The sequence below is a fragment of the Pleurodeles waltl genome, chromosome 7 (assembly GCF_031143425.1).
Source record: "Pleurodeles waltl isolate 20211129_DDA chromosome 7, aPleWal1.hap1.20221129, whole genome shotgun sequence".
Classification (NCBI taxonomy): Eukaryota; Metazoa; Chordata; class Amphibia; order Caudata; family Salamandridae; genus Pleurodeles; species Pleurodeles waltl.
Genome location: NC_090446.1, coordinates 228,549,306 through 228,566,691, shown reverse-complemented (window position 1 = coordinate 228,566,691; position 17,386 = coordinate 228,549,306).

The following is a 17,386-nucleotide window of genomic DNA, read 5'->3' as shown; positions in this document are numbered from 1 at the left end:
CGCACTTCATCTTTAACAAAGCCGACGACATCATCGCCCCGCACCTCCAGACCGTCATCAACTCTTCTTTTTCTTCTGCTACCTTCCCTGAATGCTGGAAACACGCCGAAGTCAACGCCCTACTAAAGAAACCTACGGCTGACCCGAGCGACCTGAAAAACTTCCGCCCCATCTCTCTTCTGCCTTTCCCAGCCAAACTAATAGAGAAGACCATCAACAAACAGCTGACCACCTTCCTGGAAGACAACAACCTGCTCGACCCCTCACAAACCGGATTCCGAACCAACCACAGCACTGAAACTGCCCTCATCTCAGTCACTGATGACATCAGAACCCTGATGGACAACGGTGAAACAGTCGCCCTCATTCTGCTCGACCTCTCGGCTGCCTTTGACACCGTCTGTCACCGCACCCTAATCACCCGCCTCCGCTCCACCGGGATCCAAGGCCAGGCCCTGGACTGGATCGCCTCCTTCCTCGCAAACCGTTCCCAAAGAGTTTACCTCCCTCCGTTTCGCTCAGAACCCACCGAGATCATCTGCGGCGTACCCCAAGGCTCATCACTCAGCCCGACACTCTTCAATGTCTACATGAGCCCCCTCGCCAACATCGTACGCAAGCACGACATCATCATCACCTCCTACGCCGACGACACCCAACTTATACTCTCCCTCACCAAGGACCCCGCCAGCGCCAAAACCAACCTACAAGATGGTATGAAGGACGTCGCAGATTGGATGAGGCTCAGCCGCCTAAAGCTGAACTCTGAAAAAAACGGAAGTCCTCATCCTCGGCAACACCCCGTCCGCCTGAGACGACTCCTGGTGGCCCACGGCCCTCGGCACCGCACCGACCCCCACAGACCACGCCCGCAACCTCGGCTTCATCTTGGACCCTCTTCTCACCATGACCAAGCAAGTCAACGCCGTGCCCTCCGCCTGCTTCCTCACCCTCTGCATGCTCCGCAAGATCTTCCGCTGGATCCCCGCCGACACCAGAAAAACCGTGACCCACGCCCTCGTCACGAGCCGCCTGGACTACGGCAATACCCTCTACGCCGGGACCACAGCCAAACTCCAAAATCGCCTGCAACGCATTCAAAACGCCTCGGCCCGCCTCATCCTCGACATACCCCGCAGCAGCCACATCTCCGCACAGCTGAGACACCTGCATTGGCTCCCAGTCAGCAAAAGGATCACCTTCCGACTTCTCACCCACGCACACAAAGCCCTCCACGACAAGGGACCGGAATACCTCTACAGACGCCTCAGCTTCTACGTCCCCACCCGCCTCCTCCGCTCCTCCGGCCTCGCACTCGCTGCTGTCCCTCGCATCCGCCGCTCCACGGCGGGTGGGAGATCTTTCTCCTTCCTGGCAGCCAAGACCTGGAACTCCCTCCCCACCAGCCTCAGGACCACCCAGGACCACTCCGCTTTCCGGAGAATCCTAAAGACCTGGCTGTTCGAGCAGCAATAACCCCCCTTTTTTTCCCCTAGCGCCTTGAGACCCGCACGGGTGAGTAGCGCGCTTTTTAAATGTTAATGATTTGATTTGAAGTGTGGGGAGGAAATAAAATAAGGACTAATCTCGCCAAAACAAAAGAAGGTGTTGGTGGCTATCACTAAACCTCTCAACTAAGAGTGTAGTGAATGTAGGTGCAGATTCCCTGTACTAATAATAAATCAAGGTCAACATGTTTCTCACTTTTTAGTCTATAAGATCTAGTGCGATTCTTCAAGACCAATAAACCTACCTAATCCTAAAGTTGTGTGGAACCCGTAATAGGGTAATGTCGCATTAGGCAGGGACCTAGAATAAAGGAGCAAAGAAATAAATCATATACAAAAACAATACATTAATAGTGTGCAATGTGTAAATACATTCAATCAGCACACATGTTCTGCCTTCACATGTCTGTTTTCTCTGCCTTACCATATCTGGCCTTTCCCCTTGTATGCCTTTAGCTGCTCTTCAGCTTTGGTACACTACCTCCTTGCGAGATACTCTGTGAACTCAAGGGGTGCCATTAACAGAGTCCTGTCTAGACCCGCACGAAAATGTAACACCAGGGAGCCCAATCCTGACACAGGGTACACATGCCCACACACTTGAACTGGACACTTCTGTGGGATGCACATCTAAAATTATGTGAACACATGCAGCCAGGGAAGCAGGTCCACCACAGCAACACAAGTAACATAGGTAATTGTTATGAGTGAAACTGACGTGTACCAAACATTGTATTGGTCAAATTATGGCACAGTGTCTCAAACACAGCACGTACTAACCATGTACACATGTCCGACATTTGTGTAGTTCACACACAAGTCACCATGAAGTCATAACCAACAATTAATGACGTGAGGAGTAACATATCCTACAAAGCACTCATTAGCCATCCTCATACATCCCTGAGTTTTGTTTGTTGTGAAATGTAATGTCCCCAAAGTCAAACAACTACACACATCACATGATTCAACACATATTACAAACACATATAATGACTGTTGTGGATCACTGATTGCCATCAGATGTAGATACCGATTTGGAACACATTCATTAATTAGCATTACGTCCAATGTATTGCATGATGTTCCTTCAAAAACACACATATTGTTGTTACAGATCATTCACACCCAAAACACAGTTTCATGCTCTACCACATGTGGCCAACCACTATACCACACACTGCAGGCTAAACAATCCTATCATCATGTTTTTACTGGGTGCATGCATATTAAATATTTGAAATTCACGCAATCACAGTCTGAGTCAAAAATTTTGATGCAACTGTGTTGAAAAAAACATGCAAACGCTAACTAACCATACATGAGCCCTCAGCGTGAATTCCAGCTGTGCACCACATGCATGCGGATATCCATGAAATTGAAGTCTACAGGTAATGCGTGGTATTTTGCCGCAGATGTAGGTTAGGCATCGAAAATATTCACGCAAACATCGTATGCATCCAAAAAATACACCCATGATGGAAAACGGGATGCAAAGGAGACAGGAAGTGATGTAATAGGAAATCCTGTTTACAATCATAATACAGTTGGTGTACTTTCACTTTACAGTCTTTTTCTTGATTGTTTTGCTGTGTCTGTCTAGGGGTTAGATTAGTTGGGTTAGTTGGGGTTCTTAGGTTTGGGCTGTAAGTTTCCTTTTTTTACATTTATTTTCCTTCTTTTTACACTTTTTCAGTTTTGCTTTGTTGTGCAAGGACGTCGGGAAGGGTGAGGCTGACCCGCATGGGGGAGGAGCAGCATGGGGGCTTTGTGTGGTTGGTGTGCCACTTCCTTCCCTTGATGCTGGACATGGGTGGGCATGTGATACAGGGGTATCACATAGAGGCAAGACGGCTGTGGTGGGGCAAGGTGCTCTACCACCTCAAAAGAGTATACCATACGAGCAGGAATGAGCACCAGCGGAAGCATTGCTGGCCTGACCTGGTGGCCAGAGAGCAGGATCTGCTGGACCAACTGGGTGTGATGATCGGTGGCCCTGTTGGTGAGTATCACATTGACAAATGTGTACAGTAGAATGCTCCTGAGTGACAGTAGCAGATGTGTTGACGTGCTGCATACAATGTTTGTGGCCAGGTTAAATGCAAGCAGAACAAATTGTTAGTTTCCCAGTACTGAGAGGAAGTCCACATGTCTTTACATGTTAACAATGCAGGGCTGAGGTTTGTTGAGTCATGTATGACTATCACTTAGGGCCACATGTAGGAAGCTATTTTTATCATCACAAACGGCCTAGTTTTCTGAATTTGTGCGTTTACGTCATGAAAAAATGTTTATTCCAATGCACATAACCAATTTTGCCATTCTGCAATTACATTGCCGAATCACAAAACAAGGTTTGCTAGTGGCATTTAGGAAGGGGCGTTCCCTTCCTATTTGTGAGTCACAATCCACTGATTGATTGTTTGGTGACCGTGAATGCCATCACAAAACAATTGCAGTTACCACCAGTTTCAAGTTGGTGCTAACCGATTGGCAAAAGGGAGAGGTTCCCATGGGATCCCTTCCCCTTTGTGAATGGATGCTAAAAAATTGTTTCAGAGCAAGCAGTGGTCCGACGGACCATTGTCTGCTTTGAAAGCAACATATTAAATTTATAATATTTGTTGTGACATGCTTTCTGTTTACCCTTAATCAAATAAGGCTGCAATTAAAAAAAAATACATGCATCTTTATTTGAAAGCAGTCAAAGACATTGTGGTCTGCTGAGCCCAGCAGGACTGCACCCCTGTGAGTGCTGCTATTCCCAAGGGTTATGCTAAATGAGACCTACCTCATTAAGATTCATGAGGTAGGTAATTTGCTACCCCATTTGTGATTTGCAAACAGTGTCATTGACAGTGTTGTACATCAGATTATCCTACTCGCAAATTGAGAATTGCTAAGTCTCACAATGTGTGACTCACAAAACCTGATCTTCGTACATGTGGCCCTTAGTCACACATTTCGGGTGCAATGGCAACACCTGTGCCCATGCATTCTGTCAATGAAGATCAGGTAAGACACTGTCAGCATACCACATGTCACTGTATCAGGACAGCAAAGTGGCCAATCCATGTTTAGCGCTACATTGTCATAATTACAAACACATGATCCCTGCCATTATGTTGGCAAAGGGGGCATACACGGCTTAGGGGACAATGCCAATGGGGCATTTGTTACCTACATACAACTGTGCCACATCTGCCATGGATCACTGAATGCATGATAATTACAGACTGAAAGTTGAGCCTCATGTCCACCACACAGTTACTCAGTGTCCCCTTGATGTACAAGCCACAATACCTGAGTCACTTATATTGCAGTGCACCAGGGAAGTGCCATTGAAATTGTCAGCAAAATACAAATCATGACATGGAGTACCATCTGAAATGGATTAACGACAAATGGTTGTAGTGGGGTTTAACACCACATGATTGTTAGGCCCAGTGCATGTGTGCAGATGTGTGGCTATAACTCACTGGAGTGTCAGTGTCAATGTGAGTTTGCAGTGGTATGTCTGTTGGACTGTCTACATGTAGGATCACAAGCTCACTCATGTAAAATGTTACACACTGTGATATGTTGTCCACACCTTTGTACAGTGATCTGACATTGATCAAATATTTCCATTCCTCGTCTTACAGGTGGACCTGTCCCCTATACCACTGGGGAAGTGGCTCGATTGCAGGACCCAGATATATCCAGTAAGTGTGCTAATGTTTTTCCTGTGTAGTGATTGCAGCTGTTATGTGAGTGACTCTTGTGTGTTGCACTCATTGAAAGATACAATGAGTTGCCACGTGATCTGACATATTACTTGGCTTGATGTTGACATAGTGCAAGAGTTAGACATTCACAGGCAAAGATTCATATCTTGAGAGTCTTGTGCTGCGCAATAGGCAGCAGCGTGTGAACAAGTTGATTACTAGCCACATGTAGGCTCACATGTGACTTGGAAGTGCTCCAGTGTCAGTATATTGGCAGAGGGCCATACCCTCATACTCACTACACAGTGATGCATCATTTTTCCACACAAAATTGTGCATCCCTCTATTGTAATGTACGTGTAGGACTGTATGGGTAACTGTCCCCCAGCATCTAACCATATAAATTGTACTCTATTTACATGACACTTAAGTGGTATGCAATAGGCGTGCATGCAGGTCAAGGCCAGACGTGTGCTGGCATCAATGTGGGTGTTTTGTGAATTGTGTTGGCAGATCGGGTGTTGATGGTTGTTCACAACTAGACACATGAATGTAGATGTGATTGAGCTATGGATACCTTATTCTTAGGTGGCAGCCCTCTTCACATGTGTTCCACTCACTAAATCCATGTACAAGTGGACATGCCTTCGTGGTTGTCCTCGACAATTGTGATGATGTATTGCATGCCCATCCCCCCTGAGGTACAGGGCTACGGGAACAACATATATGTAGGTGGATGTGATGGTCACAGTGTAGATGACAATCATCTCATTCATGCAAACAAACAACACTGACCCCTTATGATTAGCAACTGCATACTGTTGGAAAATGGGTTATTGGTAAGGGCAGGTAAGTACCTACACTTAGCAATAGGCCACTAACCTCCACTTAGGTCCAGTCAGGTCTCAGTAAGTTAAACCTAGCTCAACACTTGGTAGCTTGGCAACGAGCGACAAGGCTTAACTTAGGAGACAAAGCATAAAGCATTCAAATATCGCAAAACAGTAATTAAATAAAACATAGGAAACAGTTTAAAAATCCAAAATTAATTTATAAAATAGGAAATATTTTTAGCTTTAAAATGACACCAAAACTAATAAAATCAGATAAGGAGAACTCGAGATATACATTTTAAAATAATTATTGCTTTCTAGCGCATAGAAACAAAAAGCGCCAATCTGGTCATCTGGTCGCACCTCAACTGGGGCAAAGTCAAAGTTTAAGGCCGACCGTGATGGAGCCCGGCTCGGCTACAACCCGCGGGAGGCCTCGGTCAAAAGTTTACCTTAGGACTTAGTCGTTTTTCTGGAGATTTTCTTCAGCGGGACGAACCTGCCAGTCCAATCCAACCTCCTGGAACTCTTCTACGGATACATGTCATGGGAGCCCTCGGTGGAGATTTTTACCTTCTGACTTAGTTGTTTTTTCGAGGTGAAAATCCTTCGACCGGGCAAACCTGAATCTTTATCCGACGTCCTTGGAGCCCTCCTCGGATACGCTGGCTGGGAGGTCCGGGTCAACTTCCTACGTTCGGACTTAGGCCCTCATTACAACCTTGGCGGTAAATCCCACTTAACGCCGTGCTGACGACCGTCAAGATACCGTTGCCGTGGCGGAAACCCGCTACAGGTATTACAACCCACATCGCATAATCCGCCACAATACAGACACCCACACAAGTCCGCCACACCAAAGGTCAGTGATAAACTGGTGATAGCAAAACCACCACTGTCACGCCAACAGGAATACGCCCACACTGTCACGACCCATGAATCAACCGCGGTAATCCATTGGCGATACACACTGCTGCGCTCAAAATACACACACATTTACTAAACACAACCACATTGGACAATTCAAAATACACACACCTGATACACATACACACACCATACCCAGACACTCATACCACTATAAAACACACACCCACATTACCACACCCCCTTACAATGAATGTTTTTGGAAGGAGCAGAGAGAGGGAGAGAGAATAGCAAACAGAACACCAGCATCCACAGGCACACAACACCATCACATATACAACATCCACGAACCTAAAAGAACACACACCAACACAGCACAACTAACATCACCTCACACATCACCCACACCACATTATGACACCTCAAAGACACCCCAGGTTTTCTGAGGAGTAGCTCAGGGTCATGATGGAGGAAATCATCCATGTAGAGCCACAGCTATTCGGATCACAGGTGCATCAGGCGTCCATTGCAAGGAAGATGGAGCTATGGCGGAGAATTGTCGACAGGGTCAACGCAGTGGGACAGCACCCAAGAACACGGGATGACATCAGGAAGAGGTGGAATGACTTACGGGGGGAAGGTATGTTCCATGGTATCCATACACCAGGTAGCCGTAAAGAGGACTGGCGGTGCACCCCCACCTCCTCCCCCACAACTAACAACCTGGGAGGAGCAAGTCTTGGCGATCGTGCATCCTGAGGGCCTCGCAGGAGTAGCAGGAGGACTGGACTCTGGTAAGGCAAATATTTACTACTTTATTCCCCCCACCCTACCTGTATGCCATTACAAACTCCTACCCCTACCCTCATCCCCATCACCCCAACACCTCACAGATACCCCACTATCACAACCCACACATCTCCAAACCAAGCCCTGCATTTAATACCAATGCATGGACACCCATCACATACCTGCATGGACACCCATCACCAAAGCATGTCCAGTAGAGAGATGCACCCAGCCCACAAAATCACCAATCACATAAGGTTAAAGACAATAATGCAAGCACAGGAGTAGAGTGTATCTCTCCTATTGCACAAGAAGGCACACACAGATACAATAACTATGCATTTACACCCCAACAGGACCCCTACCCAACATCACCAGACAGGAGGTTCAAGACATATCCAGTCCCCCCACAGAAGAGGCCCACAGTGACGACAGCAGCACTGCAAGTCTGGATCAAGATGACCAGCCTGGCCCATCAGGGACCTTGGACAGTCGGTTCCCTGCCACAGTCACAAACCACCACTGAACCTCCCTCCTCAGGAAACACCACCACAGCACCCACCCAGCGGGATCATGCCACTGTCCCCAAGACACATCAATCAGCAGTGTGTCCACCACTACAGGGCCCACAGGCAAACCCACTAACCCAAGACAATCAGGGACCTGGGGTCAGTGGCAGTGGGCATGCGGTTCAGGGGACAGAGGCGCAAGATAACAGGGAAGCTGGGAGGACTTCTGTGCGACAGGGGGAGGACAGGCCCAGGGAACCCACTCTCCTCGAGGCACTCTCCAACATCATGGGAGCATACCACCATACCCAGGAGACCATGGGCACGGTACTGGCCAAGTTTCAGGAGACCCAGCGGCTGCAGGAGGAACAGTACCTGGGGATCAGGGAGGACTTGAAGTCCATTAACACCACCCTGGTCACCATTGCAGGGGTGCTGGCAGACATGGCCAACACCATGATGGACACAGTGGCACACCCCTGACACTAGCCTGAACGATGAACAGCCCTCCACCTCCGCCAGTGCTACTGGACAGGAGGTCACGCCACAGGACCAACAGGCCACCAGCCCCCCACCCCCTGCAGAAGGAGAACCACCCCGCAAACAGTCACTGCAATCCAGGCATAAGACAGAGAACATTGCCAAGAGCCCCACCAGGAAATAAGACTCTCCTGATTGTCACCCTTCTGTCCCACTATGTCACCCTGACAACCTTGAACTGCCATTACTCCACTTCTTATGCCCCCTGGACAATGCACTTGTGATACCAATAGACTGGACTTCACCATGGACATTCCTTCACCATAACCCCAGCCCATTACACAGCCCCCTCCACTTATTAGCACAGAAATAAACACCCTTAAATAACAAATCAATCTGGAGTCAGTCTATACTTTCACAAATGTGTTATTGAAACCACTCTGAAAAATAGCAATGTCAATGTTCATTTTCACATACCAATGTTCGACAATTGTTGGGCAGCAGTAAACATAGCAGAAGGCAGAAAGTGGTACCCAGATTTGTGAAACAGAAAGCCAAAGTGAACTGTCAGGGTCCATACACAGAGGTAAAAAGGCAGAATCATGCAATGTCCTACTGTAGTCTGATATGAGAGGAGCAGTGCCAGTCTCTTACCTTTGTCTCACTGGAAGTATTGCATGATAAGGTTGTTTCGGTTGTCTATATCTTCTTCTTCTGCCTCCTCTTCCTCACTGTACACAGGCTCCACAGCTGCCACAGACCAACTTCAGGCCCATCCTCCTGCAGAAAAGGCACCTGGCGTTGCAAAGCCAGGTTGTGCAACATACAGCATGCCACGATGATCTGGCACACCTTCTTTGGTGAGTAGTATAGGGAGCTACCTGTCAGATGGAGGCATCGGAACCTGGCCTTCAGGAGGCCGAAGGTGCGCTCTATTATCCTCCTAGTTCACCCATGTGCCTCATTGTAGCATTCCTCTGCCCTTGTCCTGGGATTTCTCAATCGGGTCAGTAGCCATGACAGGTTGGGGTAACCAGAGTCACCTGCGAATATCGAGGGGTATCTGTTAGACACACACCAACCCTTAGTGACTTTCCCATACCCAGACACCTATTGAAACTGTGTGGGGACCTTGGGCTCAACTATTAGCCACACACGGTGCCCCTGGAGTTGGCCCATCACATAAGGGATGCTGCTATTCCTCAAAATGTAAGCGTCATGGACTGAGCCAGGATACTTGGCATTTACATGGGAGATGTACTGGTGTGCCAAACACACCATCTGCACATTCATTGAATGGTAGCTTTTGCGTATTCTGTACACCTGTTCATTCTTGCGGAGGGGGACAAATGCTACATGTGTACCATCAATGGCACATATGATGTTGGGGATATGTTCCAGGGCATAAAAGTCACCTTTCACTGTGGGCAAATCCTCCACCTGGGGGAAAACGATGTAGCTGCGTATGTGTTTCAGCAGGGCAGACAACACTGGACAACACATTAGAGAACACTGGCTGTGACATCCCTGATGCCATGGCAACTGTTGTTTGAAAGGACCCACTGGCCAGGAAATGGAGTACTGACAGGACCTGCACTAGAGGGGGGATTCCTGTGGGATGGTGGATAGCTGACATAAGGTCTGGCTCCAACTGGGCACACAGTTCATGGATTGTGGCACGCTCAAGTCTGCAGGTGATAATGATGTGTCTGTCTTCCATTGTCGACAGGTCCACCAGGGGTCTGTACACCGAAGATGACGCCATCTCATCAGCTGCCCCAGAGGACGTGCCCTATGGAGGAGAATGGTGAGCAGAGGGTCATACACCACATAGATTTCACAAGGGTGTTTAGAACAATTGTGATGTAATCGGTGTGTGGTGCTGTCTGTCCGTATTCCTGCACAAAAGTGATGTGACGCAGTTAGTTGGCCTGCAATGTGGCCCCCTGAAATGGCGGCTGTCTGACCTGCAAGGAGGGATAAGGGGAAATTAGGTAACTGCACTGGTGTTGTTCAGCATCGCGGTAGGCGGACGAAGACCGCTGCGCAATTCAGCATTGGTTATCATTGGACCCTATGGATTCAGGAGCCAATGACGATGTACGGCGGCGGTGATGGTACGTACCGCCGCAGACATGACCACCATTTTCTATCTGCTCACTCACTTGTTACCTGACCTTCAACAGGAGAGGACTGTTGTAAGTAAGGCACATGAAGAACATTTATATCAACAGGCCTTATTCCTTGTTAATAGGCGAGAATAATATTACTGTTAAACATTGATATACTTGTTAATAGTATTGTAACATAGATAATTGTTATGCCCTTAAATATGTTTATATTCCATAAACGTATATAGTTGTTAATATGTAAATATTTGAATGGTACAGCCCTGACTCACCTTAGAGTGCGATGATTGATGGTCTAGCTGGGAGTCCAGGTTAGAATGTTGAGTGAGGAGCTGATCAGATGGCCGGATGAAGAGTTCGTGAATAAAGTACCTATCCTGAGTGTTGTCTCCTGTCTATAATTACAACACTTAAATTGGCGACGAGGATGGGATTGCTGTGCAGGGGGCAGTTGAACTCTTCACTCCTGATGCTGGTGTAAGGAGAAGTGTTGATCCGGAGCCATCCAGTGAGTAACTTCACTCCGAACTGCTGGGTCACTCAGGTAGCCAGGACATCCTATATCTAATCGTCTTGTGGTGACAGAACCATCATGTATAACAAGAGAATGAACTAAAATATGCAGCGTTAATTGTGAGCTCGAAAAGCTCAGTGGGATGTCAATCTGCCTGGTGTGGTGACCGTCTCATATACCGAGTATAGCAGTGGAGTGAATGTTCTTCATGTGAAAAGGCTTGAGATTCGTCAGCTGTTGGCATATTGGTCGGCAGCCGCGTGTGAAGCTGGAAAGGAGAAGTGTTGGCTGTGCAGCATTATACCCGGAGCCGCGCGAGGTACCGGAGGAGAGAGAAGGAGAGAGGAGGCCAGCCGAGTGGCTAGGTGCCTGAAGCCGTGTGTGGGGCCGTAGGAGAAAGACGTCTGTGTCAGTGACATTCTGGGCGTGTTGTCTGTGAGGAAGTGCCGTCCGTACTTGCGGCGCTCTTTCAACAGCGTCAGTACGGAGGAGAAAGACATCCGTGTCAGTGACATTCCGGACGTGTTGTCTGTGAGAAAGTGCCGTCCATACTTGCGGCGCTCTTCTAACAGCGTCAGTACGCTGTGTTGAATGGTGGCAATTAAGGAGAGAAGGCAGAAATACAACAAATTGTGAAGTGTGGACGAGTAGACCGGAGGCAGTCACTGAAGCGTGGCATAACTGACAGAGTTGGGAGGAGCCAGGACATTCCTAATAAAACAGGCGTGAGACATATTTTTTTTTTTGGCACTACTAAGTAGGAAGACTGCTAACTTCAAGTAGTTTTCCTTTTCTTTTCTTCTCCAGAACTTATTAAGTATTATACGTGTGTGACGTGTGTGTGGGAACAAAGCGAATTTATAAGTAGAGAAAAAAAAAAAAAACTACTTGTATAGTCACATTTAAGTAATTGTAGTAGCAACTGTGATGAGTTCAATGTTGTTTATTCACTAATTTTACCTGCTGGAAATTTAACAAGTTCTAGAAAATATAACCTAAGTTTAGCAAAGTTCGGTAGCTAATTACACAGGCATTAACATAACATGGCTGCTGCAAGCATGAACCAACCCCCACCATTTCTAAATGAAGTAGTAGAGCCGAGTGTACTTTGGAAGGATTGGATAAAATTGTTTGAATCATATATAATTGCCATTGGGGGTGAGAAATTTTCACCATTACGGAAGCAGCATATTCTGTTACATAATCTAGGAATACAAGGTAGGAAGGTTTACGACAATCTACCGGATCCAGAGGATGAAGGGAAAGAAGGAGAAGAACTGGATGAAAATGAAAGGACTCTTAAAAAATTAGAGGATCATTTTGGACTAAGAATTAATGTAGTACTGGAAAGACATAAAAAAAATTCTAGAGCACAAGGTAAAGATGAAAGAGTGTCAAGCTATATAGCTTGTTTGAAGGGTCTGGCAGCCACTTGTGATTTCGGTGGTCTTGAGGACTCATTAATAAGAGACCAATTAGTCAGATGCACCAATAATAACAAGGTGCAAGAAAAACTATTAATATTAAACCCCTCGTTAAAGGAAGCAATTGAAATTGCTAAGAGCATGGAGCATACAGCAGAATGCATGAGTTTGATTAAAAATACTGCGACGGTGGATGGAGTGAGGGAAGTTAAGGTTAGTTCCAAACAGGATTATAGAGAATTGAAACTGTAGTGTGGTTAGTTTTACGTATCCTTTGCGCATTAGCTTCAGGCTTTAGGCCTTTGTGCACTTTGCCCTGGATGTGTTTTATTAATTTGCTGGCAGCTTGGAGCCTCTGTGCACTTTGCTTTAAATGCTTTTTACTAGGCTTCGTACTGTTATTTTTCAAATAGCCAGTTCTACGGTGTTGTTTTTTTATTCATATCACACTGTTTTGCCTACTTCAGCACTGGAGTTCTCCATAACATATTCGCTCTGTGCTTCAGTCAAGGATACAGTCTGGTACATTGCCGATAGACGTGGTAGGAGTTTAGATTTGGCATTCCTGCGTAGGGACATTTTGTGATCATGATGACATGTTAGTTATAAAATCACTTCCTTGTCCCAATACACGCAAGAGGGAGATTCCGACCAGGGAACCACAACTAGACGCTGACTGCCTCGTTGCAGATGCTGAACCAGATCACAGGCCTTTGCTCAGGTATGAGAGCTGATGTCTCCCCATTGATACGGAAAGGCAAGCTAGAAGCTTAACATGCTGTGCTCTAAATAGAACAAGCAGAGGGAGAGTAGAAACTGTTAGGCACTATGATAGCTTTGTTCTTATGTTTTACTCTCCTGGTGACTATTTCAATCCTACCGTGTTGTATTTTTCTGGTTATTGCGGCTCACGCCTTATTATCTAAAATACAGTTGTTTTATTAAAACATTCAGGAGGCCGAAGGTGCGCTCTATTATCCTCCTAGTTCACCCATGTGCCTCATTGTAGCATTCCTCTGCCCTTGTCCTGGGATTTCTCAATCGGGGTCAGTAGCCATGACAGGTTGGGGTAACCAGAGTCACCTGCGAATACGGTGGCACATGAAGAACATTCATATCAACAGGCCTTATTCCTTGTTAATAGACGAGAATAATATTACTGTTAAACATTGATATACTTGTTAATAGTATTGTAACATAGATAATTGTTATGCCCTTAAATATGTTTATATTCCATAAACGTATATAGTTGTTAATATGTAAATATTTGAATGGTACAGCCCTGACTCACCTTAGAGTGCGATGATTGATGGTCTAGCTGGGAGTCCAGGTTAGAATGTTGAGTGAGGAGCTGATCAGATGGCCGGATGAAGAGTTCGTGAATAAAGTACCTATCCTGAGTGTTGTCTCCTGTCTATAATTACAACACTTAAATTGGCGACGAGGATGGGATTGCTGTGCAGGGGGCAGTTGAACTCTTCACTCCTGATGCTGGTGTAAGGAGAAGTGTTGATCCGGAGCCATCCAGTGAGTAACTTCACTCCGAACTGCTGGGTCACTCAGGTAGCCAGGACATCCTATATCTAATCGTCTTGTGGTGACAGAACCATCATGTATAACAAGAGAATGAACTAAAATATGCAGCGTTAATTGTGAGCTCGAAAAGCTCAGTGGGATGTCAATCTGCCTGGTGTGGTGACCGTCTCATATACCGAGTATAGCAGTGGAGTGAATGTTCTTCATGTGAAAAGGCTTGAGATTCGTCAGCTGTTGGCATATTGGTCGGCAGCCGCGTGTGAAGCTGGAAAGGAGAAGTGTTGGCTGTGCAGCATTATACCCGGAGCCGCGCGAGGTACCGGAGGAGAGAGAAGGAGAGAGGAGGCCAGCCGAGTGGCTAGGTGCCTGAAGCCGTGTGTGGGGCCGTAGGAGAAAGACGTCTGTGTCAGTGACATTCTGGGCGTGTTGTCTGTGAGGAAGTGCCGTCCGTACTTGCGGCGCTCTTTCAACAGCGTCAGTACGGAGGAGAAAGACATCCGTGTCAGTGACATTCCGGACGTGTTGTCTGTGAGAAAGTGCCGTCCATACTTGCGGCGCTCTTCTAACAGAGTCAGTACGCTGTGTTGAATGGTGGCAATTAAGGAGAGAAGGCAGAAATACAACAAATTGTGAAGTGTGGACGAGTAGACCGGAGGCAGTCACTGAAGCGTGGCATAACTGACAGAGTTGGGAGGAGCCAGGACATTCCTAATAAAACAGGCGTGAGACATATTTTTTTTTTTGGCACTACTAAGTAGGAAGACTGCTAACTTCAAGTAGTTTTCCTTTTCTTTTCTTCTCCAGAACTTATTAAGTATTATACGTGTGTGACGTGTGTGTGGGAACAAAGCGAATTTATAAGTAGAGAAAAAAAAAAAAAAACTACTTGTATAGTCACATTTAAGTAATTGTAGTAGCAACTGTGATGAGTTCAATGTTGTTTATTCACTAATTTTACCTGCTGGAAATTTAACAAGTTCTAGAAAATATAACCTAAGTTTAGCAAAGTTCGGTAGCTAATTACACAGGCATTAACATAACATGGCTGCTGCAAGCATGAACCAACCCCCACCATTTCTAAATGAAGTAGTAGAGCCGAGTGTACTTTGGAAGGATTGGATAAAATTGTTTGAATCATATATAATTGCCATTGGGGGTGAGAAATTTTCACCATTACGGAAGCAGCATATTCTGTTACATAATCTAGGAATACAAGGTAGGAAGGTTTACGACAATCTACCGGATCCAGAGGATGAAGGGAAAGAAGGAGAAGAACTGGATGAATATGAAAGGACTCTTAAAAAATTAGAGGATCATTTTGGACTAAGAATTAATGTAGTACTGGAAAGACATAAAAAAAATTCTAGAGCACAAGGTAAAGATGAAAGAGTGTCAAGCTATATAGCTTGTTTGAAGGGTCTGGCAGCCACTTGTGATTTCGGTGGTCTTGAGGACTCATTAATAAGAGACCAATTAGTCAGATGCACCAATAATAACAAGGTGCAAGAAAAACTATTAATATTAAACCCCTCGTTAAAGGAAGGAATTGAAATTGCTAAGAGCATGGAGCATACAGCAGAATGCATGAGTTTGATTAAAAATACTGCGACGGTGGATGGAGTGAGGGAAGTTAAGGTTAGTTCCAAACAGGATTATAGAGAATTGAAACTGTAGTGTGGTTAGTTTTACGTATCCTTTGCGCATTAGCTTCAGGCTTTAGGCCTTTGTGCACTTTGCCCTGGATGTGTTTTATTAATTTGCTGGCAGCTTGGAGCCTCTGTGCACTTTGCTTTAAATGCTTTTTACTAGGCTTCGTACTGTTATTTTTCAAATAGCCAGTTCTACGGTGTTGTTTTTTTATTCATATCACACTGTTTTGCCTACTTCAGCACTGGAGTTCTCCATAACATATTCGCTCTGTGCTTCAGTCAAGGATACAGTCTGGTACATTGCCGATAGACGTGGTAGGAGTTTAGATTTGGCATTCCTGCGTAGGGACATTTTGTGATCATGATGACATGTTAGTTATAAAATCACTTCCTTGTCCCAATACACGCAAGAGGGAGATTCCGACCAGGGAACCACAACTAGACGCTGACTGCCTCGTTGCAGATGCTGAACCAGATCACAGGCCTTTGCTCAGGTATGAGGGCTGATGTCTCCCCATTGATACGGAAAGGCAAGCTAGAAGCTTAACATGCTGTGCTCTAAATAGAACAAGCAGAGGGAGAGTAGAAACTGTTAGGCACTATGATAGCTTTGTTCTTATGTTTTACTCTCCTGGTGACTATTTCAATCCTACCGTGTTGTATTTTTCTGGTTATTGCGGCTCACGCCTTATTATCTAAAATACAGTTGTTTTATTAAAACATTATATAAAACTTATACTGTCTTTGTCATTTGTATATGAGATCATATTGTAAATGAGAGAGTTGGTTTGGATCTGAGTGACCACGACTTCCCTGAGAAGTTCCAAAGATGTCATGCGCTCGGCTGCCTAATCATTTCTTCCCCGTGGGAGAAATGAGGCCCTGCTAGTTAGCCGGAGCAAAAAACGGATTTAGGGTGGCAGAGTTCTTTACACGTGGGTCAGACTCAGTCCCCCACACCGTTATCGATCCTGCTGCCTAGAAATCCAGTAGTCTCATTTAGGATAATGAGAGCCCACGCGACATGGCGCCGCCAACGTTTGGTCTGGCTCTAATATTTAGGTCCGACTGACTCTCTTGCTCTCATGTATATTTTGACTCCTCGGTTCCGTACGCGGAGACGTCCGTGGGGCTGAGGGTTTCTGCCACCACGGGATAGGTACATCCTATTGCTTAGTGGTTGGTTGTTCAAGCTTGGACTTTGAAAGGAAAAACCCCGATATTGGTGTGCCTTCTCTGACCTAGAGCTATTATTTTTTTTTAACAAATGGCGAATCCTAATATAGTGAATATAGCAATCAATATGCGTCACCCGCTCACAGGACATCTGGTAGCACATGGACTGACGGTTCAGGGGGGTCCGGTCACTTTTGTGGTGGACGCCCATGCAGCCTATAGGACAGAACTTTTTTATTCTTGGGTCGTATTTCCAGCAGTTGAT